We start from the raw sequence: 21,497 nt of genomic DNA, 5'->3' as shown, positions 1-21,497 counted from the left end.
AACCAAACCATAACAGAGAAGGTATCCCTAGATTACTAAATTAATTTATCTACAGATTGGGGTTGGTTAGTATAAGTAATTAAATTCTGAAAACTTAAAAATAATGACTTTTAGCTTTCAGAGAGTTAATATAACTCTGAAGTCATGATTTAATATAACTCTGAAGTCATGATTTCTGAAAAGTAGAAACCATCACTGGTTCTTAACAATGAGAGCATCTGTCTCCGAGACCAGGTAACATGCCCTAAGTTTCTTTCAAGAGGTTTCAGATTCTTGAGAGAATATAAAGCAAAAAAAGATGTGGAATACCATATGCCTGTCTAAAACAAATTAAATTATTATTTGATGGTATTTCAAACCAAATCTTGACTTTTATGATGAACAGAAGTTCATATTGTCCTCATGTAAATGAGCCACACAGTTACTGTTACTGAACGGGCTGTGAAAAGTATTTCTCTCCCTGCCTCCCACTTTTCTATAAACTTGCAGACAAGGTCAACACTTCATAGAAGGGCCTTAAACATTCAAGAATGTTATTGTACTTGCTACTTTAGCTTCAACTCTATAACATCAGTCCTTTGTGAAAATTGAAATAATGATGAAATAAGAAGAGAAGCTATGGTTACATTCCCTATGTATAATTAAGTCATGAGTATGAAACTGAAATGGACAAAGTGCTTTCCCCCAAATGTTTCCAATTATAAGATGAAAATGAAATTGTTTTTATAATTCTTTGGTCTTTTTTGTTTCAAGTATATTGGGGTTTTTTGAAAATATGGGAGACGGAGATGCAAATAATTGTTTTCTTTACAATTATCTGCTATGAAACCCCGAGTTCTTTTTTTGTTTTTGTTGGGTGTAATTTATCATTTCTTAAGCTGTGTCAGAACCCACTGCTGCAAGACACATGGTGGAAAGTCTCCTATGGTAAATGAAATAGTAATTCAACTTGTCGTTGTTTAGGTCATGGCGTGTTGGAGGAGACCACTTTTTCTGGATCACTGGCAACATAAACAAAGGGTTTATCACAATATAAATAAATGTAATCTACAGTTTTCCATTTAAGCCTATCAAAAAACATTTGGAGGACATGGCCACATGTTCATTCAATTTAGTCTCAGTAACGTTACTTGTATGACAAGGCCAACAAGAGTTGCCAAAGTCAATACAGTGGGCCAGGAGGCGCCAGGCATGTTCCACAAGGGCGGTGAGCTTTCATCTCATGGGCCTCAGTGTCCATCCAGATGCAGTGCTGTTTCTGGACCTCCCATAGCAGGGGTATCCTAGATCTAAATGATGTAAGACATTAGGGATGTTGGGAAGACTGAGAGGTTTGGAGGAGACAGAAGAGAAGGAATGATTGCAGAGACAGCGTATATCAATGGTGACTTGAAAATACACGGTGAAATCTGGGCTTAAAAACGTCAGAGAAGGGCTGGAGATTTAGCTCAGTGGGTTCTGTCACCTGTCTCACAAGCACAAGGTCCCTAGTTCAATCCCCGGTACCAAAAAAAACAAAAACAAAACCAAAAACAAACCGTCAAAGAAACATCAGTAAAACTTAACCACATTGAATCTCATATATTTGCAGTTAATGCATCATTTACTCTAAATGGTTTTTTACGTTTGTTAGATTTCATCTGTTAATTTCTATAATATGTAAAGCGTGATTATGGCACAAAATTAAAGTTAAAAAATGTGTACAGTATAAAACATAATTTTCCTTCCTACCCTTGTCTTTCAGCTATATATCTCCTTCTCCTCCTTACAGCAACTACTGGCCAGGTATGGGACACACGCCTATAATCCCAGCTCTAGGAGCCTGAGGCAGGAGAATAGTAAATTTGAGCTCACTTGGAAAACTTAGTGAGGCCCTATCTCAAGAAAACAAAAAACAAACAAACAAAAACAATGTAGCTCAACGCAAAGGTCTGGGTTCAATCCCCAGTAAAAACAAATAAACAAACAAACGAAAAACCCAACTACTGTTACCAGTGCATTATAGATATTTTCAGAAACATCCTATAAATACATAAATGTGCACATACACATTGGCAATTCTCTTTGACTTAGTCATATAATAATCTTTTGTATCTGAATATATATATATTTCTGTTTAACAATTGCAGGGTATTTCATTGCTTGGAAGTTTCATTTCATTCTTTAATTAGTTCCCTATCTTTATTTTAATAGTTTACTATTACACAAGCTACAACAATAGACATCCCTGAACACAGATTATTTCATAAAAGTGCAAACATATACAAGTGGAATTATTGGGTCAAAGGTTTTATTCATTTATAATCTTTAAAGCATTTACCAAATTGTTCCCCCAAGAGATTTACCAGCTCACCCCCAGGAATACACGAGAATGACCCCTTACAGTTCACCAGCACAGCACATTATCAAACTCAGCCCCAAATTTGAATGAACTCTTTTATTCAGACAGTAGTAGTAAGTCAAAGTCACACTATTTTAACAGCTTCTTTTGCTTTTAGGGACTAGAACAGCCAAACAACCATCTATTCATCCATGTAACAAATGCGCATTGAGTTCTTATTAATTCATTCAAGAACACCTTCTATGTACCAGGCATTGTGCCAGGTCTGGGGATACAGTGGTGATACAATGATCCTGGATTTTATTGACAATGGGAGAGAGAGAAATAATGACAAAAAAGTGCTCAGAAGGAAAAGCACAGGATCTGTGAGGTGCAAAACAAGAGGCCTGCTCTTTTCTTCAGTGGCCATAAAAGCTTCCTTGAGAAATGCTGTCTGACCTGAAGGATGAGCAGAAATCATGGAGTGTGTGTGTGTGTGTGTGTGTGCGTGCATATGTGCATGCGTGTGTGTACCAAGTGTGTGTGCACACAGAACATTCCAGATAATGGAGGAAGAGCATGTCACCTTCAAATGTGCAGAGAAGGCCAGGATGTAAGAAAGAGATACAAAAGAACACAAGGAAAATTGGGTGCAAAGCACTATGGGAGATGTCCCCTACCTCAAGGGACTTGCCCTGGAAAGGACTGGAGATGCCTAATTATAAATAAGTCTAGTGAAGAATTGAATGACAAGAGCCATTAGGTGATAATAAAGTGCAAGAGGAATGTAAAGTGAATCCCAGTAGCTTTAGCTCCCTTATGTAGCCATGTGCTTGATTTATTTCCTTCATTTGTTTTGATAAAAAAAAGTACAATGATCTTGACTGCACTTTAGCATGTCAGCTGTTACTGCCTTGTGCCCTTTTTTGACCACTTGATCCTAAAAGACCTGAGAGATTCAGGTGTTTTAAACTCCAGAAGTTCACGCCTGTGCCTGTCTTCATCAGTGTAATGAGTGTAGGGTCAAGACAGATAATCCAGTTGCCCCAGATGGTTCTCTAACCTCTCCAGGTGTGTGTCATGGTGTGTAGCACACCGAGATTAGGTGGTAAGGCACCCAAACATTTTCAAATGCATAGAAGAGAAGTTAAAGGTATTGCCTCTTGAAATTATTTTTAAAACATTCAAACCTCAAACTTGGTTTATATTAATGTCATATCAATTTCATAAAGCAAATATGAATGAAACAGCAACTATCGCCTTGGCTATTGATATAATATACTTTTCAAAAAGATAAAAACATAACTCTCATGCAAGCATACAATTGCATACCTGCCGAACTTGCGCTCAGCTCATTAATGGGTGAGCAGACCAGTAAAATATTAAGACTATTTTGAATGAGAATTTGAAGAACAGATTTTGTCCTTCAGATAGAGGAATGCTTAAATAAACTCACTAAGAGACATATAACTAATATTTTGCAACAAACCATAATATCTGAGTGTTGGGGCTGTCTTGTCTATCAGATAGAAACAGATTGCATCTGTAATGAGACAAAATTCATGGGCATTGTGATAATTTTCAAGCAAGAATTCTTTTGCATTGTCATCAATTTTCCATAAGTTAAGATCTTGCTCAGAAGCACTGCTCTGATAAAACATTCTATAATCCCCCTTCCTTTTTAAAATATCATGTGCAGTGGATTCTCTCTAAGGAGGTCAAAGCACCCATTTACTCCCAAGGATTTTAGGACCCTATGATCATCCCAAGACTGATGTTTAGAAACTAGTACTCTGCCATTGCACCAAGATTGAGGAGTAGTCTTCCCAGCATCACATGTTATTAAGAGCTAAAAATTAGCACCTGAAGCAAGTTAAAGTACAACCTATAATTAGATGTTCTCACAGACCCAATTAGAAAGATCATGCCCTTTCAACCACATTTTATTACCTTTATTTCCAGTACAAACCCCTGACTAAATTTTCAGCCCCAGAAAGCTGTGGCTTTCCATATAGCTGTTAAGTTCCTTAGTAGGATCAACGTAGCATCTGGTTACCTGCTTTCTTCTTGAATAGGGACCTTTGTCAAAATCTGGTGAGAGGGTGAAAAATGGAGTAAACCTCAGGCTGTGGAGGGAGGCAGAAATGAGAGATGCCATTTCCAGGCCAAGAGGTTCAAAGCAAAAACAAAGGATAGAGAAGAAGCCAGATGAGCCTTGCTATAATTTAGATCTGGGACATTCCCCAAAGGTCCATGTGTTAGAAGCTTTGTCACAATTCTGTGTCACTACTGGGAGGTAGGCAAACCTTCAGGAGGTGGAGTTTAATGGAAGGAGGTGAGGCCATCGGAGGGTGCTTTTGAAGGGAATGTTGGAACACCAGCCACCCTCTCTTCTTCTTCCTCACACTATGGGGTGATTAGGCCTTCTTGGTGACATGTTCTCACCATGGTGTTCCATGCCACCACAGACCCATAGCAACAGAGCCAAGTGGCCATGGGCTGAAACCTCTGAAACCGTGAGCCAAAATAAGCCTTTCCTCTTTTTATTTATCTCAGGTACTTGTTACAGCAATGGAAAGTTGAACACAGTTCCAATAAGACTGAGGTGCAACCTGAATCAGATATTGGGAGATCCCAATAAGAAACATAAAAATCTATAGAGAAGAGTGTAAAACCCAAGGTTCATGGGTGTGACAGTTAATGTTAAGAGAAGCAGAACCACTATCAATATTTTGGAATTAGTAATTTAATAGAGAGACTGGATTTTATACAATTGTATGCAGAGATAAGGACATAAGGATCTGAAAAAGGACTTTGAGGATTTGAAGGAAAGTCACTGCTCAGTCCTGGTGCCGGTGAATGAGTCAGAACTTGCAGGATATCTTGAATCAAGGCACATGGAGCCATACGTCATTGGTTCTTGGAAGTTGCCACTTCTCTGAGTCTAAGGCAGTGCCTCTGACGCTAGGTCTGGCATTGGGGACCAGGGCTGGCAGTCAGAAGAACAGGTAGATAGGAGTGGGAAAGGGTTAGGACAGACTGGAACTCACTGATATCTTCCATCCCGCACTCAACAGTGACATTCAGGACATAATGGCTATAGTTTCTCTTCTACCACATCTTGTGCAACATCACTTTTGGCTAATTATAACTGGATAATACAGGAAAGGAGATCCAAGAATACATTATTGAGAGTTGACTATTCCAGTACCTGGTGGCGAATCCAAAAGCACGAAATGAGAGTTAACTCAAATAAAGGCATGAAAGCCAGAAAGAATAGTATTTTCAATATCCAAGAATTCTGAAAATTATTTATAGTAGGCTGGCTTCCTTGAAGAATACAGATACCTATCATCACCAACCATGTCACCAATGGTCCAAAAAAGCTGGACATATACAGAGGCTGTGACATATGTACAAGCTGTGTCTGAGGCCTGCCCATGAATTAAAGAAACAGATGCTTTGTGTCCATCAACAATTTGGATTACAGGAACCTGTGTATACATGCTGACATGAATCATTTCTGTTACCAATTCACAATGGCTCATTGCTTAAGAAGGAAATCACCAAAGAAAAAAATCAAATCTCCATTTGGTTGTTTTCTTTCTAAGTCCTCACTCCCAAATTGATGCAAAGTTCCATTACAATTTCTCCTTTTTCTTTTGTCTATTTTCCTCTCCTTTTATCCCTCCCTCATTTATCCACAGAGCACAAAATGGTGATGGATTGTTGATATGACCAGAGTTGAAAATGGAAATGATTTTAGGATGTAATATAATAAAGTGTGAAGAGTAACAGATTGAATCAGGGAAACATGGACACTCCTCTAACACATGACAATTAAGGGCAAAATATTTCTGAGATTTCCCCAGGAGCTTTATTAGAAAAGGGTGTGTGTATGTGTGTGTGTGTATACACATACACACACGCACATATCACAAGCAATAACCTGAGAGAGTCACAAAACACCTTAATTTCATAAAAGCACATCAGTAAAGAAATCTTTCCAACTTCTTCCAACCTACTGTTTCCCATACTAATCTGTCTCTGGAGCACTTTATTGTAACTTCTATTAATAGTCTGCAGATGAAATATACTTTGGGAAATGCCCTAGATGATGTCTAGGTTAATTATTTTACCTCTAGAGTACCCGGAAATTTTTCACTTTTCTCATAAAACTCTAAAAATAAATTGAAAGGTCAGTTGAACATTGATCAGCTTGTAAAGACACTTTTTTCCATAATGCCTTCATACTGAGGGCTAATCCAAGAGGCACTATATGAGGTGCATTTAGTAATGTAGATAGAGTCATTTTGATGACTCTCCATTCAAGAGATGTAAAGTTAGTTGTGTATTAGCGTTTTTCAGACACTCACAGAGAATAATCCCATTCAAGAATGCTGTCTTTGAATTCCAACAGCAAAAGTATGCAAAAAAAATATTACCCTGCAGCTGGGATCATATGTCATCAGATTCTCTACACCATGGTGGCCAGCTAGGATCCTAATCTTCCTAGGGCTTGGTGCCTTGGCTAGCTCAGCTGGTTGAAGGTTGTGTAGCTGTTGGTTCAGGCTGGACATCAAACTTCCGTTATCCAACTGTACAGATCCTGTTACCTTTTGGGTTTACCACTAGGGGTCACTAAAGAGAGACAGGAGCCATCTCAATCTCGGGCCTGCATCCTTCCAGAATCGCTATAGGCTTTGGTCAACACTAGGCCCCATGTGCACATGAGCAGCCTGTAGTTTCTGGGCAGATTATGATGCAAGAGATTGGAAGTGGGACTTGAGCGTCTACATTTCTAATAAGTTCCTAGATGGTGTCAATGTTGTTAGGGCCAGGGGGAAGGGAGGCACTAGAGGATAGACTGTTTTGGAAGAGATTGACCTCTCAAGATAGAATACGCCTCAGTTTTACTCTCTTGGCCCCCATGTTTCCTCCCCTCTCCTTCCCATCTTTCCTCTCCTCCATTTTCTGCCAGCTCTACTTTGAGTTCATTCCTCTCCTAGGATACCTTCCCAACCACTTACCCTTGGAGTTTTCCTCATGAAAACAAACTTGGTGGCACTGATAATTATTTATGAAATTAGCATTGGAAGGCTAGAAGCATTGGACTCATATTTCTTCTAAATTATATCTCTCCTTCTGCATATATCACTTTATGTGTAAATAGATGAAGCTAATTTTGAGTAACTCCAGTTCGGGCTAACCTAGGCCAGGTAGATGAGTGACATCAAGTACCTGGTGCTGGAGACCATTTGATTTTATTCTGCAGAACCAACTATAATGTTATGTAAGCCAATGAGAAATCTGTTTCTATTATTTTTTTCAGAGTTGAAGAGAAAAGACTGTGTGAAATCCAAAGATTCATTTCCCATTCTATGTGATAATTTACTTACATGGAAGAAAAATGAGAGCTATAGCGATTCATTTTGGTGTGAGACAGTTGAGAAGAGGCCTCTATGTAAATTTTAAAGATCTGCATTATTTTTTTCTAAGTGTAATTCAGAAAATTTGGAAAACATAAAACTTCAATTTTTAGAAAAGTGTCCAAGTACTGCCACGTAGAGATGATTCAGGGCTAACAACATGATATAGTACCATGGTATCATGGTGTAATGACCTTCCAGGAGTTTTTATATATTTTCTCATGATCATGGAATACTGCTTTAAAATATGATGCTTTCACTTAGCCATACAGACTAAGTACTATATGATCATAGTATTTCCTGCACCACAATTGTCAATGGTCTTTTGATAACCTAGGATAAGTGTATTCTACAATGGATTTAATTAATTCCCTATTGATGGATATGTGGGTTGTTCCTAGTTTTTCACATCAGTAAAAAATTTTGAACCTTCTTTTATATACATATTTATGAACACTTTGCATTATTGGGTTTGGAAAAGCTCCAAGGGGTAAAACTGGTGATCCAAAGGCCTTTTGAAATATCTAGTAAAGGACTGTCTTGGAAATCTGGGTGATTATTATTTACCACCAGCAGCAAAATGTGAGAGTCTCTGTTAAAGCAGCTGTAGCATAGATTGTTTAAACAGGATTGACAGTCAGTTAGCCTGAGTCTGAGCCAAACTTGGAAGATGGTTTAATCTCTCTGCTTTTGTAAAATGGGATAATATCAGTTCCTACACCATAGAGTTGTTTTGCTGGTCAAGTGACAGAATATACATAAAATGACACATAAACATTTAATGAAAATTAGCTGTTGTTGTTGTTGTTGTTGTTGTTATTTGTGTACATTCTCAGCAATAACCCCAGGGTCTTTAAATGCCAATGATCCATAAATCTGGCTTCTGTATTCCTGCCAGGGCCATCTGCTGAAGTCATAGGGGCTAGCAATGGCTGGGAGAAGCAGTTGAAAGGTGGACTTTAAAAAGTGGGTGAGGGCCGAGGATTTAGCTCAGTGGTTCCACCGCCTGCGCTGCAAGCGAAAGGTCCTGAGTTTGATCCCTGGTACCAAAAAAAAAAAAAAATGTGGGTGAATAATAAGGCTGCTTTCTTGTCACCTCAGAAGGCTCCTTGCTAGCCCTTTGCTGGAAATGGAGGCACACAAGAAACAGGGCCAAATATAACTATTGGTGATCCCAGCGCTTGCCTTTAACTTCATACCCACAGCCTCTGAGGATGAAATCCTTTAGGACACAGCACCATAAGCTCAAGGTCCCTGTGGGCAGGGAAGGAACTGGGGAAGCTGCAGAAAGGAAGGAAAGGAAAGGGAAGAGAGAGAGGGGAAGGAGAGGAAAAGGGAGAACAGGGAAGGGGAGAGGAGGGAGGAGAAGGGGAGAAGGGGGTAAGAAAGGAAGGGGACAGAAGGGAAAATTTTCTCTCTTTTTTTGGTTGCATAGGAAAGCTTTGGAATGTTACCCAGGACAGGAGCAAATACAGCTGAAACAAGATGCAAGCTTCCTTCTCTCACGTGAAGTAGAGACTGCAGTGTGATAGATAGTCCAAGGCCTCAGTGGAGTTACTAAGTATCACCTGGGACCTAGGCTCCTTTCTTTACTCTGAAACATTCTAAACACCTCCTGGCCCAACACAGCTATCCAGGCTGCAGCCGTCATGTCTACTGTCAGTACGTAGAATTTCATACCTGGCCATATCTAGCAGCAGAGGAGAGTGAGGAGCGTGTCCAGGTAAGAGCTGGCGTTCTTTCACTACAGGAGAGGAAGATAATGGATACTGAGAGGCATTCATAAGGAGAGACAGGCATTAATCTAATAATGACATAAAAATATACAAGTTGAGGGCCAGGGATTTAGCTCAGTGGTGCCGTGCCTGCCTCACAAGCACAAGGTCCTGAGTTTGATCCCCGGTACAAAAAAAAAGGTTGAGTATCCCTGATCCAAAACTTCTGGGACCAGAAGTGTTTCAGATTTGGAATTTTTTAAAAGTTGCCTGAACATAATGAGATACCTTGGGAATATGACCCAAATCTAAATATGAAATTCATTTATGTTTCACATAATTCATTAACACCCTGAAGGTAATTTTATGGACTATTTGTAGTGCACCTGCACTTTGACTGTGACCTGTCACATTGAGTCAGGTATGGAATCGCTCACCTGTGGCATCAGGTCAACACTCAAAAAGCTTTGGATTTGGAATTTCAAATTTATGGATGAAAAATGTTCAGTCTGTAATGATGAATCAAGAGAGCTGCTGTGAAAGAGACAAAGAACTACGAGAGTGACAGAAATCTGTATGTTCAAGGGAGCATGGAATGTTTAAGAAAGATGCTCTTCCAAAGTGACCTTCAGTTAGTTCTTGATTGACGGGTAGATGTTTCCCCAGAACAGACACAGGTGGAAGATGATCTCGACAGATGGCATGGCACAGGCACTACCATGAGCTTGGGGAGAATTTGGTTTCACTGTGATCTAGTATAACTGGCCTGGAGTAAGTATAACAGAGAGAGGCTGGGAAGGTAGGAAGGAACCAGTGAATCAGGAGCTTAGGAGTTATGTCAAATATTGTGCATTTTGTTCAGCAAATGTTAAGTAAAGGACTGCATTGAGAGAAGGGAAGAGGTAGTCAACTCAACACCACTGGCTGAGAAGTCTTTCCTTGGGGGTGGGTGTATCCAGCTCCCATCCATGACCAATAGTCCCAATGCCAATGAGGCTTCCATTCAGTGACCATAACAGGCACTGAACAATCAGATGGATTTCTCAGATCATGTTTTTTTAGTGTCTGCTACTTAATCAAGCTTCACAGGAGTATTTGTCAGTTGAAAAACTACTTTGGTTGGCTAAGAGTAACCAAGGCAAAATTGGAACTGAAAATGGAAGGAATGAGTATTGTTGAAGGGCAAGGAAGAAATCTGCACCTCCAGTCCATGCCCACCTTAGGTGGTGCATTCTCTTGAGGATCAGGTGACCACTGGACTTATTCCAGATACAGGTTACAACTCATATCAAGCCATTTGGTCCTCTGAATATTCAGCCTGCAAGAAGTTTGAGCCCATCAAAGCTCCCTGAGTTTCTATTTGGACATGAAGCCTGTTTCTCAGAATCATTGGTCCACCTCTGATCCCAAGAAGCTGGCCTGTGCCTTTGAGGTCACTGCTGGACTCGGGTGAAAATTACAAGCTTAAGACAGAAACAAACTGTGACTTCCTTGTAAATCAAACAACACTGATGGAGCAAAGCACAAGTTCAAAGGTCACCACTGACATGACCAAAATGTTTTCTTTGCTATATATTTTAATTATGCAAGTAGAGCTGGAGATGAATAATAAACACACTGTGGTTAAGTTTCATTTTTAGAATGTTTTGGATGGACGAAGTGAGCAGCACCACCATCTTCATTGCAAACCTAGCTAAAAATTGCCGTGTGGGGCTTGAGTGCTAACAAACACGGACTGGAGAAAAATGTACAGATGGAACCTTTGCAAAGTCCAGGTCTGTTATTGATGTCCCTTTGTCACCTCTGGCCAAGGTACATAGATAGTTTTATCTTCTTGCCACAGACAGACCCAAACATAGTATTCTTCTACCACTGAAATGTTACAGTGGCAATAACAGATCTGGCTCCTGGTTCAGGCCTTACGGACACAAGGGGGTTTAACCCAGGGTGCTTTCTTTGCATGTCTCTCAGCTCTCTTGCATTTTCTGGGTATCCTCTTTTTCCATGAAAGCATTTATGTCCAGAGACGTGCCTTAGAACTTACCAGGGCTCTACAAATTAAAGGGAATGAATTTAAAACCACAGCTATTTTACCTACTTCTTGAAAACAAAAAATAAAAGCTGACATCTGGTAAGTAAGCAACTTCCACTGGAACCCGAGTAACTGACTTTTATTTTTCTCATCATGAAAGGGACGGATCTCCATTGGTGGCCTCTCTTATTTACACCACACACATGGCGATGGCTCCGACCTCCAGTCCCTTTAGTATAAACAGAAAGGATGGTCTTTTTCTGAGGAAGTTAATGAATTGAGAAACAGAGCTGTCCTGTGTACCCACTGGTTCCAAATCAGTGAAAGAGCTGCAGTGTTCTCCGCTTGGGCAAAATAGCTGCATTCAAATTAATTTTGCCCCCTCCCTCTCTCCCTTCCCCAAGTTCCACTGCTCCCTCCCCCACCCTTCTTTTAAGAAGAAAAAGAACCATTTAATCACCTTATAAGGACAGAGAGCATTAAGGAAGCAGAGCAAGAGTCACGAGGCCCAGATCTTATTCTTGGCTCGGACAGGGCCTCTCTGGGTGATCTGGGCCTGTCCCTCAGTTGCTGTGTGCCTCTGTTGATGCAGCTGTGATATGGGGACACAGATGTGTGTGTGTGGTACCCATGTGCAGCATTGGATGAAAGATCCAAAGCTCCATGAGGGGCCTGTTTTGTTAAGGGGCTGTTCCCATCTGACATTGCTGTTTGCAATTCAGGATTGGGAGGTGACCTGGTAGGTCTTGGATAGATACCTAGTAAATAGATGCATTTAAAAAAAAAGTCCTAGGGGGTCCTGATCTCTTGGAATTAGCTTGCCATGGTCTACAGTGCCTTGGTAAGCACACAGAGGCCATCACAGTGTCTGATATTTGTTACCAGTAAGCCAAGGTGCATATTTTTCCTCTGAAAAATTCACATGATGTTGTCTGAGGGGTACTTGAAGAATAAGGAAGAAAAGGAAGCTCTTCAGGGTCTGCTAAGCAATATCTGGGATGATGATCTGGTCAAACTTGTCACCTGGGCATGGCGCTTCTGGCATTTGACCCTTTCTTTTTTATTTTATTGCATTCACCCACCAAAGTCATTAGGGGCTAATACAGTACAGGCTGCAGTGCTGGTTTCCTGGTTGTGCTGGGTGTGGGAGAGGACCTGGGCCCAGTGAAGACACCTTCCAGGAACCAGTGTGCTGCTGACTTCTCTGCTGAGTGCCACTGACTCCTGCCCTTCCGGTGGCTTCACTACCTATCAGAGATTTCCTTCCTCTTCTCTATGGCTGCCCTGACCCCCACGGACCTGGAAACTCTTAAGGACTATCTTGGGAGAAGAGTAGAATATTGGGTTGGACTGAGTAGCTCAGAGCTAAGCCTGAGATAGGAGGGCCAGGAGTTGGCTGTACTTACTGCTACATGATGGATGCCCTTGAATGTGCGTTGGATCTGTCACCTTCTGCTTGCAGGCTATTTGAAAACCAGAACAACAACACAGATCAAAGCAAGTCTGTAGAATGGGGGCCTTGGCCCATCCATCTCTCTCCTCCTCCTAAAAACACTTCATCTTTCCAGACAGTACTCTTATGCACAAGTGACACTGTATGATTTTACATCTCTTGGCTCACTGACAGCTCTGCTTCTTCTCACATGTGCTTTTTGGGGGTGCTGGGATTGGGTCCTTTCTGCATGCCATAGCATCTTGTTTTTATCTTCTCTCACTCTATTTCTTCTCCACTGTCCTACCAGAGTGAAACAGACAATTGGCCACCTTCGCTTATAAACTCTCTTTGCTTGTGAATGAAGCCCAAATGTCTTTATGCTTCCTAGGAGGCCCTTTATCTACCTTCCTCTCCACTCCCTACTTCTCCTTACCTTTCTCCAAAAAGTTCCAGGTCGAAGGATACTATACGTTGCTCCTTCTCCTGGAATGTATTGCAGTTGTACCTCGGTTCACAAACTTTTGTTCCATGATTTTGAAAAAGACATTTTTGTGCAGCAAAGATGGCCAAAGTCATATCTGTCACCTGATGTAGAGTTTGCAAACAAAAATAAAAATTTGCCAGACACTTCTGTTTGTGAACCAAACTGTTGGCAAACAAAAGCATTCATGATCAATGGTACCACTGTAATTTCTTTTCATCTCTTTTCTTTCTGGTGAACACCTTTGTATCCTTCAAGACCCAATTCCAATGTAACACTGTAGATCAAGGCTTCCCTTGAGATTGCTCCTACCTCTGCCTGAAGGCAGTGTTAATCACCCCACCCTCCCAGCAATTTCTGCCCCTTTGTGAGTTTCTCTTTTAGAGAAAGCATCACATTGCAGTAATTACCTACTCCTTCTTCTCTGTGACCCACCTCCCTCATTAAACGATAAACTCTTCCTAGGCAGGAATAAGGTCTTGATCATCTTTATGACACTAGTTCCTAGATCAAAGTTAACAGATACTCTATGAAAAAAAGGAATACACATATTCAATTCTCAGGTCTGATAAATATATGTCCCTAATCAGAAATCTGAAATGTTCCCAATTCTGAGAGGTTTGAGCCATGGTGACAAGATGTCACAGCAGAAAATTCCGTATGATGAAATTGTTTCATGCACAAAATTATTATAAATATTGTCTAAATTTACCTCCAGGCTACATGTATAGCATGTATATGAAACATAAATGGATCTTGTGTTTAGCCTTGGATTCCGTCCCAAGATAAATCATTATATATACATAAAAATTCTGAAATTCAAAGAAATCCCAAAACCAAAACACTTGTGGTCCTAAGCATTCTGGCTAAGGAATACTCCACCTGTAATTTTTGATTTTTTATTTTTTGAGATTGTATTGAATACAGTTTTAATATGTATTGAAGTCACCAGCAGCATATGTAAGTTTTCTGCACTTTAAGAGATAGGTATTAATGCAAACTCACCTTTAGAACATCGTGCAGTTGGGGGAGAAGGCTTCAGGAGAAGAGCTCCATGTACATGCCAAGCTCCTGTTTCTCATAGACTAATGGGGAGAAGACTGCCTGTAACCACTAGAGTAGTAAGTAATCCTTCAGCTTTGCTGGCTGTAGATCATGCACCAGGCACTGCTAAGCCTTCTCTATGTACTGTCCCTTGGGTTCCCTCCATCTTTTCAAGGTGAGCATTATAATTCTCATTTTGCAGGTGGGATAAGTTCTAAAGTCATACAGCTGGTAGAAAGCCAAGAAGATTCTGATCTCAGGGAGTCTGACGCTGTCACCTCCCTATCTCCCTTCCCCACAGCCTTTTAATGAGCAAGGAGAGTAGGGTACATTATCAAAGAAGTGATCATACTAATTTTAGAACTACTATGTGGCTGTCACAGTTCTGTGTATCAACTCATTTAACCCTCCCAATGACCCTGTAAGGCAAGGCAATTATCGCCCTCATTTTACAGATGAGAAGAGAGAGCCGTTGAGGTTAGGAGTTTGCCCAGAGGCCACAGGGCTAAGAAGTGGCAAATCTGGAGTGGAAACCCAGACAGACTGGCTCCAAAGACCAGCTCCTAACGACCCTGCTCGGCAGTCTCCCAGGAACCCAGGGACAGGATAGCTGTTCAGACAGGATCAGGACTGCAGGAGCATGAAGAATTGGAACCAGAATGCCCTTTTGCCTTTCCCAAGACACACTGAGTATGTGTGATATCTTAGTGATGCAGACAAAAGCTTCGTGACAGTCAGCAAAGAGGGCTACTTCAGTCCTCTAGGTGGACATTCTGGAGCACTCACATGGCTCTATTCACAAGGACTCTGCCATTCTCCCTGCTCAAGCACTCTCTTTCAGGCATTTCACCTCCTCCAACTCCCCCGGACACATTCTCTTCCTCTACCTTGTAGCTTCTGCTGATCATGGCTCCTACTTTCTTCACAGCCTCAAATTGGCAGGGCCCTGGTGGCTTCCCTTACACGAGCACTTGACTCTGTATCCATCCTCTCCTCTCAGTCTCAGCTACCATTGCTTTATTCCTTGTACTTTTTCTCATTCTGTTTTTGGAAGGAAGATACTCACAGGCCTGGTTCACCTTTTAAGAGAGACATGATACAGGCTGCTGCCCACCTTGTGATCTTATCCTGGGCTCATGGATGAGTACCTGAGCTCTCTGGAAAGATGGGTGAGAACAAAGGGTAAAACAGAACAGAGGCACATGGGGAAAGAAATAGTCACCTGGGCTGCCTATTCATCAAGGGCTGAAGGGGGCTACCTTGCCGTCAGATAGGGCAGTCAGCTGGACCAGTGTGTTGGATACATTGCTTGGAGTGTAGACAGTGTTCCTATTCCCATCACAACTTGATCCTCTCCAGAGACAAGGAAAGTTACTTCCCAGTTAGAAGCAGAAGGGCCTTTTGTTGCAGTTATTGTCTATGCACGAATCCACCAGCTCCCAGCAGAAAGCAGATGACTCCTGAAAACTAATAAATAAACAATTTTCAAAGCTGTGGAAAGTGACCAAGAGATGTTGGTACCACTTAGGGCCAGCAACACTTGAGAGCTGCAAGGCCTAAAGGGCAGAGTGGGGAGTGGCCACTGGGGCCCAGATTGCTGGAGCTGGGTCTGTAGGAGAGTGGACAGACAGCACATAGCTTTCAATGGGGAAATGCCACCTCTGCCCACCAGTGACTCAGAGGGAAGGAGCTGGAAGATCCACTCCTGCACCTCTGTCTCCCCCTGCCCCATGATCTACTGCCTGACTGGAGCCCCAGGGCAGAGGCCCAGCCTCCCAGTGCACAGAAAACCTCAGAGGAAGACAAAGAAGGACCGAGTCAGGGCAGTGGAGGATGCTCAGCACACTAGCTTATCCCTTCCATGGGTACTTGCTGCCCCAAGGCATGCACGGTGACTGCCCAGGAAAGTACCCTTTCCTCAGTGATTAGCATATTAAAATGTTTGTCACAATATTCATGGAGTAGAATGTGATATTTTAATACATGCATATATGTGTATTGCTCCCATCTGGGTAATTTGGTATATTTTAGAGTTAAAGAAAATTGGCCACTGGAGGATGGCATCCTAGAGCTTCAAGTAAGGTTTCCTGGGATTTCCACTTTTATGAAGTCCTGAAATATTCCCATGACACCAAAAAGACATCGATGTTGGATAAAGACCTGCCAAAGACTGGTTGTTTTGCTGAGGGGGATGCAACAGGGCAGGCAGTGAGGACTCCCAGCCAGAGCAGGGCAATGCCATATCCCACTGGATGAAAGGGGACTGTCACCCTCAGCCAGGAACCATGCAGAAGACCTCCAGCCTATAAGAGACAACTCTGGAGAGAAGTAGGAAGAGGGAAAATGTAGAAGCAAATTTATCCTGAAATGACGGAAGTTAAATTTCTAACATCTGGTGGACTAGGGTTTTCAAAAAGAAATAAAGTTTTACTTAAAAAATAAGATTTATTATTTTTTTTTCAAATGCTGCCTTTAGGAGTGGCATATTCTGTAATCACAGCAAATTCTATTGCTGCTATTTTGGTTAGAGAGAATAGCGCTTAAATTCAGAACTACAGTACAACTTTGGCTCTTCCCATATCTGCATTTCCTTTAGGATAGAACTATTTTCGAAGGAGGATTTTGTCCTGAGTTAAAAGGTGTTAACTGATGTGCTGTTCAAGTCTATAAAAAGTTGATGATAGAATAAGATATGGTGCTCGGGGAAAGTTGCTTCATTATTTCATCTTTGAAGGCCAAATGAAGGCATGTTTAGATAAAAAAGAAATACCTCCCAGGGAGTTAAAAATGCACTGGCCCCAAGTATATCTTTTTCCCATCGCTCACGCATGTTCACACGAAGAGGAAACCGCGAAGGGATTCTTGATGTTTAGTTGTTCTAGAAGTTGGTGGGAGGCAGGGAGGTTGAAGGTCCTGGCATGTGCCTCTAATTTATTTCCTTCTACTTTCCCAAGAGTGGGAGAAAAAATATTTGTGAACTCTGTGTTATTAAAAAGTTCGTGCTGTCTGCTTAGCTCTTACCTATAATCCCATCAGTTCTCTAGACTAAGAATGAACTCATTCAATCAGGCTGACAAATTTTGATGTTGTGTGATTTATGAAAAGCTGCATGTGAAAGATTTCTCTTTTCAAAAGACCCTTGATATTGGCTGTGTCTTTTATGTTTTTCTCCTGATGTGTCAGCCACCTCACTCATGACAGCCCAGAGAAAAAGGACAGACATTTAAGAGGGATTTTCCTCTCCCCAGCTGTATTCTCTCTGTGTGTCTTTAACTCTCCTCCTCTTCCTCCTCACACACAACTAACAGTGAACAGGTTATGGTTGGTGTTTTCCTAGCAACCTCGAACTCCAAGCCTCCCCCACCCACCAAAGATGTCTGGTGGTGGGGTCCCATGACAGCACCCCCCATAGCTTCTTGCCTTGGCCGCTAGACACCCTCTCCTGGACTCATGAAATTCAGATACTGCACTTTCTACAGTTATCCTGAACAGTGGTTTTTACATCACGGGTCTTGAAACCAGGCAGGGTTCATGACTAGCATTTAAAAAGCAATGAAATAGGGTAGATTTGAAAATCTCAAACCGTGTTGCACAATTGAAACACATAGGAGAACTCTGCTTTTCTTATGCCTATTTGTATAGTAACAAGTGGTGTAAAATGTCTCTCCTATTGTGGATCACTGCAAAAGTGTGAAGCCACTGAAACTACATCATTGAGGGCAAAGCCCCCCATCCACGGGCAGGTTTTGGCCCTGAAGATGTATAAGCCTCCAATGGGGTGGTGCCCAGGGCCCCTGCTGGGCTTCACGTTTGTCTATCTCCAGTTTTCAGTTTCTCAAAATCATGGCCAACTCTTCTATCCCCCAAAGTGCTGCTCACAGCCCCTTCACATCCACCTCTTCCCACTATTCCAGTCCTCAGAGACCCCCTGGCTGGTCTAGCAGTGAGTGGACTTAAAACTAGCATCAGATTCTGCTGACTAGGAAACTCCTGAAGAGGTGGGCCTGGAGCTGATGTCACAGAAAGACTTTTGTCCTTTGCTTTTTCTTCTGGCACACTCTGTCATATCTCTGGCCCCTGACACCAAGTCTTGGGTATCTGTGAGATGCCTTTGCTATACTCTGATAGCAACAATAAGAGGACTATTGCTGAGGATATAGGCTAGGAAATTCCCCAAAGTGCTATGACCTTGACTGTTTTGCTCATTCTTGGATAATTGTGCACTTATGTTTTAAAGGGTGCATGAAATCCCATCATTCCAATCCCAAGAGTGAATGTAAGTTTAAATTAAAAGATCAGTGGTATGGGGCCGGGGATTTAGCTCAGTGGTTCTGCTGCCTGCCTTGCAGGCGCCAGGTCCCTAGCTCAATCCCCAGTACCAAAAAAAAAAAAAAAATCAGTGGTACAACAAATTCCATCTGTTACTGAATTCCGTTTTACTATGTAATCATACAGTCTCTCAAAAAGCATTTATTGAGCAACTATTTTTCTGGGTAAGCCCCTACACTAGGTGCCAAGTACTAAGCTGGGTAGACAACAGGAAACAAAACTTACTAGCCTCCAGCTGAAGAGACAGTGACCCCACAGAATTATGATATAATGTGATACTTGCTTTCAGAGATGTGTGAATGTAATATTTTCTCAGACCAAGGATATATCCCTGCACCTGGGGACCATAAGGTAGAGCTCATGAAGGAGGTAACACTTCAAAAGGAGGTCATGAAGTGTTGGGGGACATGGAGCTGGGGGGGGGGAAGCCTCTAGATTTTAGAGTCTAGAGTCCCTAGGGCTGGCTACAATGAGCTCCGTTTGTCAGATTTAGGAGGATAGATCACCCTGAGGGCAACAGGGAGCCAACAAACATTTTAAAGCAGTTGATTTATATGATCCAATTTATAAACAAAAGTGTTCAGTCCAGCTTTGTTTACAATAGCAAAAAATTAGGAAAAAAAAACTGTCCCCAATCAGAGACCATACTTAGTAAATCACTGAGTATCTGTCCAATAAAATAGCATAGGGCCAATAAAAAGGATGATGTATTTGATATGCATTGGCCTAAAACACATGCTTGTTGGAACTTTATTGAAATGCTTTTTTTCCCCTACATTTACTGGTGCTGTACTTTCTTTTAAACACAGATTAAAATTCTGAATTTGAATATGTTTTAAAAATTGCCAAATAAAAGTTCTATGCAAGAGAAAAGAGTCTGAAATAAAAAAGAATAACACAACATAAATAATACATAATACTAATTATTTTGTTTGTTTGTTTGTTTTTGGTACTGGGGATCGAACTCTGGTCCTTGCACTTGTGAGGCAGGCAACGGAACCACTGAGCTAAATCTCCGGCAGAATAATTATTATTAATGAATAAAAAATAAAAAGAAAATCACAACAAAATCAGAAATTCTACCAAGTTCATAATATACTTGGGATGATTCCTTGAGTCTTATAGCTATGGTAATAGAAAAATACAGCATTTTCCTTTTATTTCTGAAATTTCAGCCCCAGAATATCCTGAGCCCTTTTATCTGTGTAGCTCCATCTGCCCTATCATCAAAGCCATTTGCTCTTCGTCTACAGCTGCCAGCTCACATAAACCTCTATCTCATCCAGGCAAATGTGCTTCTGTGAGGTCCAATGGCCCGGCACCCAGTTCTCTGCTACCATCAGGACCTATTGTATTCTACTCTGCTCTTATCAACAAGTCTAATGGTCATGGCCAGCTGAGCTTTTCATCCAGCATTTTTCTAGGGGTAGTTTCTACTGAAATCTAGATTTATCGTGCATGATTGACTTAGTTCCTTTATGAACTGTAACAGAGAAAGTTAAAATGATGATAATTCAAGGGGATAGCACAAGAAGAAAACAGAGTACAAGCCTCAGAAAGAGATTCTAGTATACTTAAGAATTTATTAGTATATGCTAAGTTAAATAAAATAGAAATACTGTACTTGCCGACATTCTAAACATAACCTAAAAATATGTCCCACATGGGCTGGTCTTAGCACACCAGCCCTGGAAGAGAACAAACCGATGTGTACGTTGCTGGGCTAAGTTCTGAGAAGTTCATTGGGCAGCTTCAAGGTGTGTTGACATCTGAGAGGGTGCTCACCATGGCCAGGCAGTACCAGTTATCACTTGTCATGGTGAGCATAAGATGAATGGGGCTGCTGCCAGTGTAACACAGATAGCCTCCAAAACAATGATTAAAAATGCAGTAAATATGTAAACCAGTAACACAGAGCCTTATCACGATTATCAAGTATTATGTATGTAATTTATGTGCTATGCTTTTATACAACTGGTAGCACAGAAGGTTTGTTTGCCCTGACAGCATCAATGACATCATTAGCCCATAGGAATCTTTCAGCTCTGCTCTAATCATATAGGACCACTGCCATACATTTGGTCTCACTGACCGAAATGTCATCATTCAGCACATGACTGTATCCCATTTAATATGCTATAAAGGGTTAGAGGAATTTTACTACAGATTTTCTTTAAAAAATTCATCTGTAGGAAACTTCCCAAATAGATATTTCTCATCCCAAAGTTAAATGCTCACGTAACTCCTAGATATCTCTCCCTGGCTCACCCACACCACTTCTTCATAGCTTTGCCATGACTCTTCCTTGATCTCTGCTCCCTCCGCTCTGTGCTCCACAAGTGGCCCCAGGACTTTTGTTTCCACCCTGGTTGGTCGGTAGTTAGCCCTTTGAGAGCAGCCAAGGGCTTCCAGAATCCCACATCCTAGTCCTCCCTGGCTCCCTACGGACAAATGCACATGGTCAATCCTCAGAAATAGAGCTGTTTTCTCACTTCAAGAAAAACCTCACAGACCATTTTAGGGAGCAAAATTCTCCACCTTGTTAACAAATCAGTAGGGAAGGAATATTTAGTAATTGGTAGCTGATACTACTGGTTAACTATTTGGAAGAAAAGTTGCATTTTCTCCTTCACACCAAAATACATTCCAGATGGTTTGAAGAGTGTAAAATAAAAACCTAAATGAACTAGAAAAACATAGGTAGATATTCAT

At 41.3% G+C, this 21,497-nt stretch overlaps 1 pseudogene; it reads right to left on the bottom strand.

Moving 5' to 3' along the window:
• The window catches only part of LOC101716237 (E3 ubiquitin-protein ligase RBBP6 pseudogene), a 101,594-nt pseudogene extending 80,991 nt beyond the window's left edge, over nucleotides 1–20,603 (bottom strand).
• Between the last annotated feature and the right edge of the window lie 894 nt (nucleotides 20,604–21,497).

Source organism: Heterocephalus glaber, unplaced genomic scaffold, assembly GCF_053883595.1.
Source record: "Heterocephalus glaber isolate CG9 unplaced genomic scaffold, H.glaber_assembly_v1.0 deba00000594, whole genome shotgun sequence".
In the NCBI taxonomy this organism is placed as follows: domain Eukaryota; kingdom Metazoa; phylum Chordata; class Mammalia; order Rodentia; family Bathyergidae; genus Heterocephalus; species Heterocephalus glaber.
The sequence above is the reverse complement of the archived record's forward strand: the minus strand, read 5'-3'. Positions and strand labels throughout refer to the sequence as shown.